This window comes from Agrilus planipennis, unplaced genomic scaffold (genome assembly GCF_000699045.2).
Source record: "Agrilus planipennis isolate EAB-ADULT unplaced genomic scaffold, Apla_2.0 scaffold148, whole genome shotgun sequence".
In the NCBI taxonomy this organism is placed as follows: Eukaryota; Metazoa; Arthropoda; class Insecta; order Coleoptera; family Buprestidae; genus Agrilus; species Agrilus planipennis.
In genome coordinates, this window is record NW_020438929.1 from 582291 (window position 1) to 599910 (window position 17620).

Here is a 17620-nt window from a genome sequence, read left to right on the forward strand (position 1 = left end):
ACAATTAAGGACGACATGCAAAAGGACTATGTATACATATATATGTAAACTGTGACCCACTATGTTACTCTGTTATAATTTGAGTTACAAAATGCTGTCGATAAAAGAATCGATAATTGCACTTTTTGGTAAAGATTGTAGAGAAACAGTAAAAGATTTACCAAATGCCGTGGAAACAATCGATTTATCTTTTAGAATACAACGATTTTGCAAAAATTTCATCCCATTTTATTAAATAGTTTAAAAGATATTAGCGGTTGAAGACGACAAAAATCATTTTTTCCCTGTAAATATAATCGGTGCGGCTATCTCCTCCGATAATACAACATTCTAAAACTAGCCGACTATTAAAACGTCTAATCGAAATTTCTGTAGATATACAAATCGCTAATTTTGATTTATTCGGAAAGGAATGAAACAATTGCAACAAAGTAGACGGGGTTTAATGTCCACATTCGATATCATACATGTGTTCACTCTTATTGATACATTTTAACCTTAAAATTTTGATGTTTGCAGTATTATTTGACCAAAAATTTCCTTAAATGATAAGTAAATAAAAACTCAGCACTGGGTTAAAATAAGGTTCTTGAAATTTTAAATATCAATACAGAACATTTTTCGATCCCTTATATTAATGGTGTTATAGAAAACGTCCCTCTGAAGGGGCACCATGTATATGTATTTACCACTCGAAACTTCGATGTGGAAGCAATAGTGCGGATAGAGCGATTGCGTTTTGTTCTGCAAATTCTTGTCTGTTTAATTAAAGGCTTTGGAATTAATTAAGGAGCGGTAACCGCCTTAATGAGATTGTCTCGACTTGTTAGGAGCTTAGAATGTTATCTATCTGATAGGATTTAGGATTATTTGGGTTCAAAAACACGTAAACCCAGTGCGTAAAATAAATAGACGATTGACAGTTACTTTCTTGTAGTGACTCTTTGGTCCTTAGGAAATCGTGGTCGTGAAACTCAAAAGTTTTATTTCAGTTTGTGATAATGTTTAGTAAGCACTAGTACACGGTCAGCTGTCATTAAATTTCAAAATTTGCAACAACTCTTTGAATAACTTAATCGACATTCAATAATATTGTTGTTATGTTTTCTAATATAACTGTAAAGCATCTGAAAGTAACCCTGCGGCTTAAAATCCTCAGACGAATATTACAGACGACCAGTAAGCTAAAAATCTGCACTCTTTTGTCCATAGTATTAATACGCATACGTATTTTACGCGATTGCGGAATACGCATAGTGTAGACCCAGCCTTATTCCTTACCGTTATTTTGCCTTGCACTGTACATCCGCGTCGAAATAAAATTTGCACGTACCTATCGTAAAACAAGACGATTAAAAATAAAGCACACTTGAACTTAACGAGTGTTGTAAATAACCCAGCCGGAGTTGTAAAATGTATTTTGGTATCTTTGTTTACTAACGACAAACTTGCGACATAAAGTGGGTAACTAAATACCGGAATAATATTTTGTTCTGCTTCTTTGCATTTCCTTAATTTAATTAAAATCCAATGTGGGTTGTTCTGAATTGGTTCTACATATTGTAATGTTCGTGGGTTTAACAAAATTAACTTCTAATACTGATAACGAGAAAAACTATTTATTTACACTAATTATTAAAAAACGTAAAAACACTATTAAATTATTACCGTTCACGCACACGTGTGCCCGATCGCACATAAACACACTCGTGCTCGCTACAGTATGTTCTTTTCTCTATTGGTTGAACGCAGAGTTGGGTAAAGCTCTTTCTCAAAGTGCGTTAGCCCTTGAATCCCGAATTACCTTTTCAAATCCAAGAACATAGAATGACTAATTACTTCTAAAGAAATTCGATTCAAATTCCTAAGTTGATACTTTGAAAGTGGTTCAAGCAGTTGTAAGAGATTGAAACACTTTGAATTACAAATTACAACGCAGGGTTGTAATAAAGTAATTAGTTCACCAGTCCCGAACTACCGGATGATAAAAAGGGTTGGACAATGATTTCAAACACAAAGCACTAAAGTTCTGTCTAGCTCTGACAAGAACGAATGGATATTCAAATGTTCAAAATATGGATAATATCTATCTTAAATAATTAAGTTTGTAATTATAGTAAACGGTTATTGAAACATAACTGTAGTTGACATTGGCCCCCTTTTACACATTAATTAACAAAATTTTAAAACAAAAAAGTGAATTCATCAACAAAGACTGCTGACAATTCTTAGTCAACCTAAACCCAGTTAGGTGGTATTTTCAGATAGACGAATTTGAAAAAATATATTTCGTACGACATAAACGAAAGAAATGCCGAAAAAGAAATTTGTAATTCCCATCTTCGGTGAACATTTTTCCTTTTCTGCAAAAAATTTTTTATCACTGTTTGCCTATTGTTAAAAGACATAAGTTATTAACGAATATCGCCAATAACGAAAACACAATGTGCGTATGGCAAAAATCTTAGGCGCTGTGTGTTCGCTATAACCGAATTCGACCGCACTGACAAAGCTTTGGTTGTTTAGTATGATTACATACATAATTTGTTTGGCAGTTAACGACTTAGCGCTGCTTTTCTAATTAAACTGGCATTTTTTTCTACCAAATTAATTATATAAAGCATGAACGTTTGTATAAATAATCCGATGATACCTACCTATATGTATATAGAGATGATAAGCCCATAACGACTGTCTACTTTATGCTAAATTAGCTAATGGCTTGTCCCCTTTTTCCCGATTGTGTTTGCCGGATCATATGTGCATTCATATCCGTGTGTATACATAAATACATGTACCTGTAGAATAAAATACGGGTATCTTGGGTAAAATAATTTTTTTATGATAAAAGTATTGTCATTTGGGACATTAAATTCCTGGTACACTGAAGTTGGTTACAATATCCCCATTAGGCAGAAACGCAATAAATAATTAACGGTTAAGTTGATTGCCTGTTTAAATAAGAATGAACAATTTCATTAATAAATTCAAATTTGTGTCATCGAGATAAAAGTTTCGTGTATTTCTGTAAATTATAAAATTCTTAATTAGTATTAATCGAATTGGTAATTAATTAGATGTTTCCGAGAGTCTCGCTCAATGGTTTACTCAAAACCTCAATGTGCTACGAGGTCTGTTCAAAAAGTATTGCGAATTTTGAATTTCCGCGTTTTATGGCGTTATGTTGGTAGTTATATCTCTCACTTATACCGACAAATTCCGCCATGTTGGATGTTCAATTAATTTTTGACAGCTGCTTTGCTTGAACGTGTTTGCCTTCAATTTTTGCTTATTCCAAAAAGGGAATCAATGAATCTGTATCAAATTGTGTGTGAAATTTGCTCCAGAAGATTATAACTGGATCCCAATCATTGGTTTGTGGTTATGACATGGAAACCAAAGCTGTCATCCGAGCCAAAACAGAAAAAAGCGCGCCAAGTTAAGTTGAATGTGAAGGTTTTGCTTACAGTTTTCTTCGATTGCTGCAGGGGCGTGGTGCATCATGAATTCTTGCCACAGGGTAGAACGGTCAATAAGGAATATTACCTGCAAGTTATGCGAAATTTGCGCGAGAAATCCGAATGATAACGCCCCTGCTCACACATGGTTGCTTGTGCGCGAATTTTTAGCTAAAAACGACTCACTCATAATGCCGCAGCCACCGTGTTCCCCAGATCTGCCCCCCCGAGACTTTTTCTTGTTCCAGAAACTGAAGAGGCCCATGAAAAGACGACGTTACACTATGATTGAGGAGTTAAAAACAGCGTTGAAGCAAGAGCTGAACAAGATCACAAAAAATGATTTTTTTGAAGTGCTTCAAGGAATGGAAAAAACGTTGGGGATTACTTTGAAAAGGGCAAAAGTTTTGAAAAAACACAAAATTCGCGATACCTTTTGAATAGACCTCGTATGTACTTGCAGTCATACGGACATACCAGGATAAATTTTTTCGATGTTTTTGAGGTTTCCTGAAAAAGTAGGCGATTTTGTTGGTTTATCGATACTCATTCTGTTAAATTGTTTTTTTTTGTTTGTTTAATACTTCAAAGGAACGATAAACTTTTGGAAAAACCTTTTAACATTTCCGTTTCATGGTAAAAGTTTGTTATCAAGTATGTATTTATTCGAAATCGACGAAATTCCTTATCTTAACCTAGTTTAACATTACTAATATTTCAGTCTATTTGTGTATATAATTTGATATGACTGCATTTTATTGACTATGTATCAGAACTGTAAATCAGAATAATTTATTTTAAAAATTATGTATAATGAAATTGGAAATGGACAAAACAACTTTATTGCAGTTTTGTTTATAATACAAATAAGATATTGCTGGTAGGGCAAATAGTAAATGTGTATCATGCTTGCAGAGCTTGTTTTGCATATTTTTGTTATCAGTATTGCCCTGAACTTTTATTACTCTGTTAATTAAGTCAGTACAACGTATTTCATATTTTATAAGAATGTAAAATATAAACACAATATCAATAATTTTTCAGTAAATAAAAGTTGTGAAAGTAATGTATTTTCGATTCCAGTTGAAGTATAGTTCCTGTGTGGAAGTCTAGAGGGTAATTATTTATTATTCTCTACCCTTACCTTCATATTCATGAATGGAGATGTAATGTGCATATACCCGACTGGAAATTAGTTCTGTATCAGGATTTCCTGGAGATTGATCAGGGATAAATTAGGCTTCCTGATCCAAATATGAATTAAAAATCATCGCACAGGATCCGTTTAAAAGATCCATGCCGGATTCGTTCCAAAGATCTATGCTGGATTTGTTTCAAAAATCCATGCTAGATTCATTTCAAAAACCCATGCCCGATCCGGCCAAAAGATCATTACCGCATCCGTTCAAGGGATCAGGATTTATTTTGTTTTTACATATTAATTTGACATTAAATAATTAAATAATAATAATTTGGTCATTGCATTTATAATAAATTTATTGTTTGAAAAGCAAAATTACATACACAGAGTGGATCAAATAAAAAACTAAATTCTGCATTCTGATCCAGTTCAGGACATCGGATACAATCTTGCTTTAAACAACGTATCGAAACGGTTATATGATTTGTAGTATTAAGTTCTGATACTAAACTGATCAGATGGCTAGATCAAGGGATAGGGTACTGTACTTTAATCAAAATCTCATCAGTCAGCCGGATCAAGGGAAAAGATACTNGAAAATAGTTTTTTTATTGAATTTTATTTGAATTATAGTGTATGAAAATTATCAAAATAATCAACTTTCAACCCCCATAACTTTTTATGGGAATGAGACCTCCGCAAATTTTTTATGGGGTTTTACTCAGGTGACCACCCTCTTTCGATCCCCCCTACCCCCACCCCATCTAACCCCCATAACTTCTTATGAGACCACCACGAACTTTTTATGGTACAGTGCTGGGGGAGACCTCCTCTTTCGATCCCACCCATCATCTGGACATTTACCGTTTTATTTCATAGTTATTAAAATTTAATTTGTAATATCTACTAAAATACGTAGATAGTAAATTTATTTCTGCTGGGATTTTATTTTTACAAATTCCGGTCCAAATTATAATTTTTATTATTTTCGCTTACAAAGCAACGGGCTACTGGGATAAATCATAAATATTTCTTTAATATTGTACATTTTCATTTTCCCCGTGTAAAGAAACGGAATCGTAAAAATTGCGTTCTCTGTTTCTTTTTTCTTTACAGAAAATTTAGCATGTTGTGATGTTTGGCAAATCAAGTTTCTGTCAAAACATTACCTCCAAAAATGTTCCTTTTTTTATAAATGTGTATACATTGTGTCTAATTATATCCTTATACCACGATTCAAGCCTATGTACACATGTAATTCGCCATAAATCTTGTGGTTCTGGCCGTTTGGCTGATGAATGTACAAACGTTGGCATTCACAAAAAGCTCAGGAGCAATATTTTATCTTCTCGCAAGCTTTAACCTACCGCCACAGTGACGTGTTAAATATATACTTCTGAATTTCATAGCGATCTTTCATGTGGAAATTCTGCTTGTGTACTTACATGTGCATAAATAACATGTATGCTGGTTATGATGAAGTAAATAAACATAAACCGAATTCCGTAAAAATTTAAATGTCACAAACACGTGAAAGTGTAATTCTATAGTAGTGTTGATAAGTTTCATAAATAGCACTTGTATTTGAATTTTTGTTCGGAATCTCTAATCGAATATCTTTGTCATGTAAATGCTTATTTGATCCGCTGCTAAGGGCGCCTTTGTATCGATTGCAGCCTGCGGCGTTCGCCTAGTGCACAAACCAATAACTAACTTCATAACGAAATAATAGGCCGCATTCCAAAAGTTAACATAATTGCTAAACTTTGTAAATTTTGTTATTTTGTACAGCATTAAAAAATCATCAAAATTCTTTGGTTTGTTTATACTCTGTATCTCTTTTCTATAAATAACTAAAAATATTCTCAGTCTGTTAGACTTCGGTCTTAATTTTTTCCTTACAAAAGTTTTGGATGTTTATTTGATCAAAATATTTAAGAAAACGTACCATTCCACAGTCTTTTTGTTCTTTAGATATCTCTTGATCCTTAAATTTAACTTCTAAATACTTTTAAGTCTTTTTTTTATTCTTCCTCATCTGTTGACTATTTTCAGAACATGAAAACTGTTTATTGATATTTGATGTTGTAAAGGACGGAAAGTAAGTTTTCTTAATTTATATTTCAAACACTGTTGCGCAACTGGACATTTTTCTTCTTTGTAACCGTCTCTAATGCGGTAACATACTACATCTAATTTTCATGATACTCCGCATCAACCGTTCTTCTAGAGCGGTCTTAATTATTAAGCAGACTTTTCTGGGTACAGTGGGCAATATTGATTTGCTCTGCTGGACTCGTTAACCTCATACGCCAGCCCTGCCCTTTATCCCGTGCGTAAGTGCGTAGAATAAGTGTGTCAGAGGGATAAAAGCCAATATTCAAGGACGTTGCTTTTCTTCAAGTGTACAGACTTGACAAATAATTTTGTTTCTCTTTTTCTTACCTAACAAGTGCATCATAAATTCATTTTTAAATAATCGAATTTGAATGCTTTGTTTTTATTTGTGGAGTTAATTCATTATATTTTTAAAAGTAATTACTATGAAAATTTTTAATTATAAGAAATCAGTAGGCTAACGCAACTGTTAACAAAACAATAAATAAATTAGTAACCGTTGGGGTTGTAAATAAAAAGAATGTTCAAAATATACTGGCAAATATCTGACGCCATCTTGAATCGGCCATCTTTATGACGTAGTGAATGTGAATCCCCATTGGTATACTACTGCGAAGGTAAATTAATTTAAGATTCAACATACGTGTTAGTTAGTGTATTGTTTACAATTTTGGGTTGATATACCCAGAATTAAAGTGGGGAAAACAAGTGTTCGCTTTTCTTAATATTAATTTAAAGTCAGTCTTTTTCATTTTGCTTGCTACAGTGTCCTTTATAATCCTTTTTGAATGTGCTCTTGCAAAATTTTCAGTTGCGTATTTTAGAGAGTCAGTACGCTTTGTGATTAATTTTTTTCTATCACAATTGGTGAGCGTTTTCAGTCTCACAGCCTAAAATAAATCCATACATCAAGTTCAGCTGCGTTCCTTCTAATGGAGCCAATTTGTCAGATCGTTATTTATTGCGTTCGAAACTTCGGAACGCTCCTGTACATTCGTTTGTTGGAATAAATATACACATTCGTGCACACAAATAGGTTTGCGCACATGCGTTTCCTTTGTGTGCGTTTTATATACACATCTGGTAACAGTTTTCGATGAGACGTGACCGCTTTGCGCCTCCGTTACCGGGCAACGTACCCTGATCCCTGGATACGGCACCCTAGCAACCGTCCGGGAACGTCGTCATGTCGCGGTTTCTCTCTTTTATATTAGATTCGTAGGGGGTGGATCTTTGCTGCTAAACATCTGAAGGACGAATGCCATACAATTAAGGACGACATGCAAAAGGACTATGTATACATATATATGTAAACTGTGACCCACTATGTTACTCTGTTATAATTTGAGTTACAAAATGCTGTCGATAAAAGAATCGATAATTGCACTTTTTGGTAAAGATTGTAGAGAAACAGTAAAAGATTTACCAAATGCCGTGGAAACAATCGATTTATCTTTTAGAATACAACGATTTTGCAAAAATTTCATCCCATTTTATTAAATAGTTTAAAAGATATTAGCGGTTGAAGACGACAAAAATCATTTTTTCCCTGTAAATATAATCGGTGCGGCTATCTCCTCCGATAATACAACATTCTAAAACTAGCCGACTATTAAAACGTCTAATCGAAATTTCTGTAGATATACAAATCGCTAATTTTGATTTATTCGGAAAGGAATTAAACAATTGCAACAAAGTAGACGGGGTTTAATGTCCACATTCGATATCATACATGTGTTCACTCTTATTGATACATTTTAACCTTAAAATTTTGATGTTTGCAGTATTATTTGACCAAAAATTTCCTTAAATGATAAGTAAATAAAAACTCAGCACTGGGTTAAAATAAGGTTCTTGAAATTTTAAATATCAATACAGAACATTTTTCGATCCCTTATATTAATGGTGTTATAGAAAACGTCCCTCTGAAGGGGCACCATGTATATGTATTTACCACTCGAAACTTCGATGTGGAAGCAATAGTGCGGATAGAGCGATTGCGTTTTGTTCTGCAAATTCTTGTCTGTTTAATTAAAGGCTTTGGAATTAATTAAGGAGCGGTAACCGCCTTAATGAGATTGTCTCGACTTGTTAGGAGCTTAGAATGTTATCTATCTGATAGGATTTAGGATTATTTGGGTTCAAAAACACGTAAACCCAGTGCGTAAAATAAATAGACGATTGACAGTTACTTTCTTGTAGTGACTCTTTGGTCCTTAGGAAATCGTGGTCGTGAAACTCAAAAGTTTTATTTCAGTTTGTGATAATGTTTAGTAAGCACTAGTACACGGTCAGCTGTCATTAAATTTCAAAATTTGCAACAACTCTTTGAATAACTTAATCGACATTCAATAATATTGTTGTTATGTTTTCTAATATAACTGTAAAGCATCTGAAAGTAACCCTGCGGCTTAAAATCCTCAGACGAATATTACAGACGACCAGTAAGCTAAAAATCTGCACTCTTTTGTCCATAGTATTAATACGCATACGTATTTTACGCGATTGCGGAATACGCATAGTGTAGACCCAGCCTTATTCCTTACCGTTATTTTGCCTTGCACTGTACATCCGCGTCGAAATAAAATTTGCACGTACCTATCGTAAAACAAGACGATTAAAAATAAAGCACACTTGAACTTAACGAGTGTTGTAAATAACCCAGCCGGAGTTGTAAAATGTATTTTGGTATCTTTGTTTACTAACGACAAACTTGCGACATAAAGTGGGTAACTAAATACCGGAATAATATTTTGTTCTGCTTCTTTGCATTTCCTTAATTTAATTAAAATCCAATGTGGGTTGTTCTGAATTGGTTCTACATATTGTAATGTTCGTGGGTTTAACAAAATTAACTTCTAATACTGATAACGAGAAAAACTATTTATTTACACTAATTATTAAAAAACGTAAAAACACTATTAAATTATTACCGTTCACGCACACGTGTGCCCGATCGCACATAAACACACTCGTGCTCGCTACAGTATGTTCTTTTCTCTATTGGTTGAACGCAGAGTTGGGTAAAGCTCTTTCTCAAAGTGCGTTAGCCCTTGAATCCCGAATTACCTTTTCAAATCCAAGAACATAGAATGACTAATTACTTCTAAAGAAATTCGATTCAAATTCCTAAGTTGATACTTTGAAAGTGGTTCAAGCAGTTGTAAGAGATTGAAACACTTTGAATTACAAATTACAACGCAGGGTTGTAATAAAGTAATTAGTTCACCAGTCCCGAACTACCGGATGATAAAAAGGGTTGGACAATGATTTCAAACACAAAGCACTAAAGTTCTGTCTAGCTCTGACAAGAACGAATGGATATTCAAATGTTCAAAATATGGATAATATCTATCTTAAATAATTAAGTTTGTAATTATAGTAAACGGTTATTGAAACATAACTGTAGTTGACATTGGCCCCCTTTTACACATTAATTAACAAAATTTTAAAACAAAAAAGTGAATTCATCAACAAAGAGTGCTGACAATTCTTAGTCAACCTAAACCCAGTTAGGTGGTATTTTCAGATAGACGAATTTGAAAAAATATATTTCGTACGACATAAACGAAAGAAATGCCGAAAAAGAAATTTGTAATTCCCATCTTCGGTGAACATTTTTCCTTTTCTGCAAAAAATTTTTTATCACTGTTTGCCTATTGTTAAAAGACATAAGTTATTAACGAATATCGCCAATAACGAAAACACAATGTGCGTATGGCAAAAATCTTAGGCGCTGTGTGTTCGCTATAACCGAATTCGACCGCACTGACAAAGCTTTGGTTGTTTAGTATGATTACATACATAATTTGTTTGGCAGTTAACGACTTAGCGCTGCTTTTCTAATTAAACTGGCATTTTTTTCTACCAAATTAATTATATAAAGCATGAACGTTTGTATAAATAATCCGATGATACCTACCTATATGTATATAGAGATGATAAGCCCATAACGACTGTCTACTTTATGCTAAATTAGCTAATGGCTTGTCCCCTTTTTCCCGATTGTGTTTGCCGGATCATATGTGCATTCATATCCGTGTGTATACATAAATACATGTACCTGTAGAATAAAATACGGGTATCTTGGGTAAAATAATTTTTTTATAATAAAAGTATTGTCATTTGGGACATTAAATTCCTGGTACACTGAAGTTGGTTACAATATCCCCATTAGGCAGAAACGCAATAAATAATTAACGGTTAAGTTGATTGCCTGTTTAAATAAGAATGAACAATTTCATTAATAAATTCAAATTTGTGTCATCGAGATAAAAGTTTCGTGTATTTCTGTAAATTATAAAATTCTTAATTAGTATTAATCGAATTGGTAATTAATTAGATGTTTCCGAGAGTCTCGCTCAATGGTTTACTCAAAACCTCAATGTGCTACGAGGTCTGTTCAAAAAGTATTGCGAATTTTGAATTTCCGCGTTTTATGGCGTTATGTTGGTAGTTATATCTCTCACTTATACCGACAAATTCCGCCATGTTGGATGTTCAATTAATTTTTGACAGCTGCTTTGCTTGAACGTGTTTGCCTTCAATTTTTGCTTATTCCAAAAAGGGAATCAATGAATCTGTATCAAATTGTGTGTGAAATTTGCTCCAGAAGATTATAACTGGATCCCAATCATTGGTTTGTGGTTATGACATGGAAACCAAAGCTGTCATCCGAGCCAAAACAGAAAAAAGCGCGCCAAGTTAAGTTGAATGTGAAGGTTTTGCTTACAGTTTTCTTCGATTGCTGCAGGGGCGTGGTGCATCATGAATTCTTGCCACAGGGTAGAACGGTCAATAAGGAATATTACCTGCAAGTTATGCGAAATTTGCGCGAGAAATCCGAATGATAACGCCCCTGCTCACACATGGTTGCTTGTGCGCGAATTTTTAGCTAAAAACGACTCACTCATAATGCCGCAGCCACCGTGTTCCCCAGATCTGCCCCCCCGAGACTTTTTCTTGTTCCAGAAACTGAAGAGGCCCATGAAAAGACGACGTTACACTATGATTGAGGAGTTAAAAACAGCGTTGAAGCAAGAGCTGAACAAGATCACAAAAAATGATTTTTTTGAAGTGCTTCAAGGAATGGAAAAAACGTTGGGGATTACTTTGAAAAGGGCAAAAGTTTTGAAAAAACACAAAATTCGCGATACCTTTTGAATAGACCTCGTATGTACTTGCAGTCATACGGACATACCAGGATAAATTTTTTCGATGTTTTTGAGGTTTCCTGAAAAAGTAGGCGATTTTGTTGGTTTATCTATACTCATTCTGTTAAATTGTTTTTTTTTGTTTGTTTAATGCTTCAAAGGAACGATAAACTTTTGGAAAAACCTTTTAACATTTCCGTTTCATGGTAAAAGTTTGTTATCAAGTATGTATTTATTCGAAATCGACGAAATTCCTTATCTTAACCTAGTTTAACATTACTAATATTTCAGTCTATTTGTGTATATAATTTGATATGACTGCATTTTATTGACTATGTATCAGAACTGTAAATCAGAATAATTTATCTTAAAAATTATGTATAATGAAATTGGAAATGGACAAAACAACTTTATTGCAGTTTTGTTTATAATACAAATAAGATATTGCTGGTAGGGCAAATAGTAAATGTGTATCATGCTTGCAGAGCTTGTTTTGCATATTTTTGTTATCAGTATTGCCCTGAACTTTTATTACTCTGTTAATTAAGTCAGTACAACGTATTTCATATTTTATAAGAATGTAAAATATAAACACAATATCAATAATTTTTCAGTAAATAAAAGTTGTGAAAGTAATGTATTTTCGATTCCAGTTGAAGTATAGTTCCTGTGTGGAAGTCTAGAGGGTAATTATTTATTATTCTCTACCCTTACCTTCATATTCATGAATGGAGATGTAATGTGCATATACCCGACTGGAAATTAGTTCTGTATCAGGATTTCCTGGAGATTGATCAGGGATAAATTAGGCTTCCTGATCCAAATATGAATTAAAAATCATCGCACAGGATCCGTTTAAAAGATCCATGCCGGATTCGTTCCAAAGATCTATGCTGGATTTGTTTCAAAAATCCATGCTAGATTCATTTCAAAAACCCATGCCCGATCCGGCCAAAAGATCATTACCGCATCCGTTCAAGGGATCAGGATTTATTTTGTTTTTACATATTAATTTGACATTAAATAATTAAATAATAATAATTTGGTCATTGCATTTATAATAAATTTATTGTTTGAAAAGCAAAATTACATACACAGAGTGGATCAAATAAAAAACTAAATTCTGCATTCTGATCCACTTCAGGACATCTAATACAATCTTGCTTTAAACAACGTATCGAAACCGCAATAAGATTCGCAGTATTAGATTCTATTAAGGAACTGATCATATGACTGGATTAAATTTAGGGTCCCGAGATAAAAATGTTCAGTCTCTCAGAGTCTCTGAAAGCGAGACTCGAGTCTCCGTCTCTCATGGAGTCTGTCTGGTGTCGGTGGGAGAGACTGTCGAAAAAACTGTTTAGCGTCTGTGAACGAGAGACTCGAATCTCTCAATAAGTGGTGTCTCGATAGACATGGTTAAAATTTTCTAAGTTCAACATATTTCAGACATCCCAGTCTTTCTACGAGAGACTCGAGTCTCTCAATTTTTCAGTTTTATTCATTCAGTCTCTCTGTGAGAGACTCAAATCTCTGAATTTACAATTTTATCGTTCGAGTCTCTCATACAGAGACTGTGAGAGATCCATAAAAATACTTAGGCAATAACTGAGAGACACTGAGAGACTGAAAATTTTTGTCTAAGGATACTCTACTTTGATCAGAAACTGATTAGATAGACGTATCAAGGGAAAGGATACTGTGCGTTGATCAGTTCCTGATCAGGCGACCAGTTCAAGGGATGGAGACTATACTCTGATCAGGAACTGATCAAATGACCGTATTACGGAAAATCTGATCCGGATCTAATCATAATCCAGGTTCCCTAAACTAATTTCCAGTCCGGTAGTGGACGAATGGTAAAACTCGCCTGAAACTTCATGAGTTTATACAGCTATCTATTTTATCTGCGAGAGATGGGGATAAGATATCTTGCAGAACTCAAAAAAGCGTTTCTTTGGGGGGTGAAGGGTGGAGAGATTAAGAATTAATTTTGGTTTCCGGGTTATTGTTTTATGAAATTGAAATGTGTTAGGGTGCAGGGCTGCAGTGTTATAAGTCAATGTGAGCTTTTAATTTGAACATAAATTTCCCAGAGTTCCCATAGATAAAAATTGTTTGTAGGTTACGCTAAAATGAAGTTGCTCTTAAACTTCCAGGCGAGCGTTAATACCTTGGACCAATATGGCTTAGGTATTCATCATTACAAGGTTTTCAACCCAAAGACCGATTATAGATGCACTGTTTTATATCTGTTTCCATCCTAAGTTATATTTGATTCCCTAAATGCCAAAAATAGAGTGTACTATAAAATAATGCAGGGAGTTTTAATATTGCTAAATTGTCTATTGTGTAACGTATGAATGAGGCATTGAGTACGTTATGATTGTTGCAAGCAAGTGGAAGAGGATATGGGCATTTGAAGAATAAGAAAGAATGAATGAAGAGGGTGTGTATGTAAATGGGTACGTGTGTGCGTTTAATAGTAATAATAATAATAATAGGCGCAGGAGACGACGGGAATAAGGATCCAGCTAGTTAATCTTGAGACTTCCAGCGAACGGAAATGATTTACAACTTATTACTGTCATACGCGGCAGTTGTGCACAATAATGACAATATGTAATGTCTAATGTGTTTAGTTTTTATATTGTGGGAATATACTTAAGATGTATATAACACTCTCATACAGAATATGTGTATGTATATCATTTATTAAACACATTGTACAAAAGGAAATAATTTTTTTAATTACACTTACGAAGCGAGCGAGTAATAATTTCGAAAAGATGATCTCATCTTGAAATACTTAACGAAGAGATCTAAGTTGACTGCTTTTATTAAGTGATTTAACAATTTTTCCGAACAAATTCATGTAAATAAAACATAAAGCATATTCTGTGAATTCTTTTCTGGTTGTGTTAGCATACGATAAGTGTGAGACTCATTTCGTAGGTGTAACGAACTGTAATTATTGAAATTGGTAGTAATCTGATCATCCGAGCCAATAAGCCATCAAATAAACCCACTGCACAGCACATGGTGATATGTGTTGTAGGAGTTTCTAACCCTCCTAAACCCACTGCAATTGACTTGGTGTATAGTTGGTTACCACTTGCGACTTTTGAAATCTAATAAGGACAACTGACAGAATGTACCCTTTTGAATTTTTAAATAAAAAAAATCGGGAGGGGTTGTGGTAGGAAGATCTAAATTAGATTACTGTTCGCAAATAATTAAGGTTGTGGGATGTTCCAGTTTCAGGAAAATGCCAGGATTAGCTCAGCACAGGAAAAGGGGGGCGGGTGTGTGTCCAACCAGTCTCAGGACTATCATACTGATTAGTGTTTTAATTAGTTCTTCAGACCAGGTACAATTACCTGCCGTTTCCTTGAAACATTAACTTAGAAATTCAAATATTCAAAATATTGTTGTTTTATACAAATATTATATGTAAGTGGTTTGGATGTAATTTTAGGGTATCGATCTTTGCAGGTAACAATATCTTCAAGTTACTTTATCTTCAAGTATTTAAATAATATTAGAAACCAGTTGGTTAGCACCTTCACCCCTTCCTCTATCAGGGTGGAGATTGTGTTATATATAGGCTAACACAACTCATAGTAACAGAAGACAACAAAATAACAATTAATAGCATCAGTGCATTAATATCGTCAAGTTCAGGGTCTTCCATATATGTACATACATTTGTAGTAAAAACTGTATGTTGTAGCGACCACGAGCGTGATTGTGTGCGATCGGGCATACATGTGTGTGAGCGGTTTATCGATTCGCCGACTAGCCGCGGGCGCTTTTCTTCATGTGCGCCGTATCTGTAAACGTGTGTGTCGCACCTGCGTTCCAGGAAAGCAATTAAACCGTTCAAAGAAAACGAGACTTCTCTGGACGACTGGAGAATGTTCCCGAAAGGAGGCAAGGGAGTATAAAAAGGAAGAGACGATCCCCGACGTAGAGTGGAAATAAATTGACCGTTGCAGAAGTGAATCAAGAAATAAATAGACAGTGATAGAAGTGAAATAAATAGAACAGTGAATAGTAACAGTAGTGTAAATAAATAGAATAATTACCTAAGTTAGTAATAATTAGTGTAAATAAATAGTTTTTGTCGTTGTCTTAAAAGTTAATTTGTTAAACCCACGAACATTACAATATATTGTAAATAGATATTACTAAGTGCAGTCATTCGCGTTCTTCATCAGTGAGGTAGATTATTTGCACTTACAATCCTTCCTAAAATTTCGTGTGCTCCCTCATAGGAGAAAGAAGTGGCGCGGCAGCGCAAAATAAATAAAAACATTAGTGGATAATGCCTTTTCGCAGTTAACGTATGGTGAAGAAAATATTGTAGAAAATCTCACATGGCTATCGCCTCAGTTACGTTTAGAAAATAAACAATTATACCTACTAATTTTAAAATTATCCATCCGTTATTTTAACCACTGCTTTGAACCGATCAACTCGAGAATAGTTAAAAAATATCGCACAAATTTTTGGTAACTCGAATTTTCTTTAACTCGAACATAACTGGTTTGCATTTAGGAGTTTGACTAATACAGCGTTTTATAAACTGGGTTCTGCAGAACTGTTCTGTTCTGTGGAGATCATTGAAGACAAAACAGTAAAAATTAACGCCCCACAAAACTTAAAAATGAAATCCAATTAATCGTCACTTCCACTAACATGTGCAGTGAAATTTTTTCTGCTGCGGTTTTTTTTCACAATCCTAACAAAAGCAAACAAGAAAATGTATTTAGTTTACTGCCCATGAAATGTTTCTTGCTTTTATGAAAAAGAGTTTTGAGCAAGTTGTCTTAACTCTGACTACTTTGACTAATAGGATGTATTGAAGAAATTATTCAATATCTCAAAAGTTCATGTAGAGCTTTTGATCAATATTTTCAGGATGATTACTATTATTATTACAACCATTTAAAGAATGTATTGAAACAGTACAATTGAAGCAAATGGTGTGTCCTTTCGAAAGCGTGTACATTAGAAAGGATTCCACCCATCAAAAAGTTTAATAAAAAACATTTAACTAACACAAATAGCTGTAACAAACAGACGGTCGAAGTCACACTAGTAATGTTTTGTTATCAAGGATATAAAGGACCCGGTTTTGGGACTAGAAATCGTAATAGTTTTATTGAGTTTATTAATATTTGTTCTTCCTCTCAACAAGCCATTCTTTTCTTAAGTGTAAAATAAGAGCTTTGCGTTATCTATCAATCATCGTTGGTAGGTATAGGGGGTACCAAGAAACACGTGTTCCAGAACGAGTCGTATCTTTCGTCTCATGTCGTTAATAGTCCGTTAAGACTGCTGTGCGCTTGTGTCTGCCTCTCTATGTACGTTTATTATAAAAGGTGTAGTCAGTCTCTTTTTCGTGTGCCATAAACATTCCCTTCTAATCGACAGGATGCACCCACCCATTAAACACGTTATCGAGGGAACCGTGACATTTCCGACATTCCAAACTTAAATATTTGCCTTCGAAAAGAACGCAAATGCTTGTGGCTCCAACCAAAGCAACGGTGCGGCATATTGATTCAACTAGATTCTTCGATCGACTTTGCGTTATCTAACGAAGCCGGCAACAAACCAGATTAAAGAACATTGTTCCTTTTGGAGAGGAATTTTGCTTTGAAACCGGATATCCGAAAGAATACAATATTTTTGATCGTCGTATTTTCAGGCTTAAAAATTTTTCAAATTGTTACACAACTGGT

At 34.2% G+C, this 17620-nt stretch overlaps 1 protein-coding gene across 2 annotated transcripts in view; it reads left to right on the forward strand.

Annotated features, from left to right (window-relative positions):
• Positions 1 to 17620, forward strand: part of LOC108736653 (failed axon connections) — a 124657-nt gene that overhangs the window by 51550 nt on the left and 55487 nt on the right. The window lies entirely within an intron of this gene.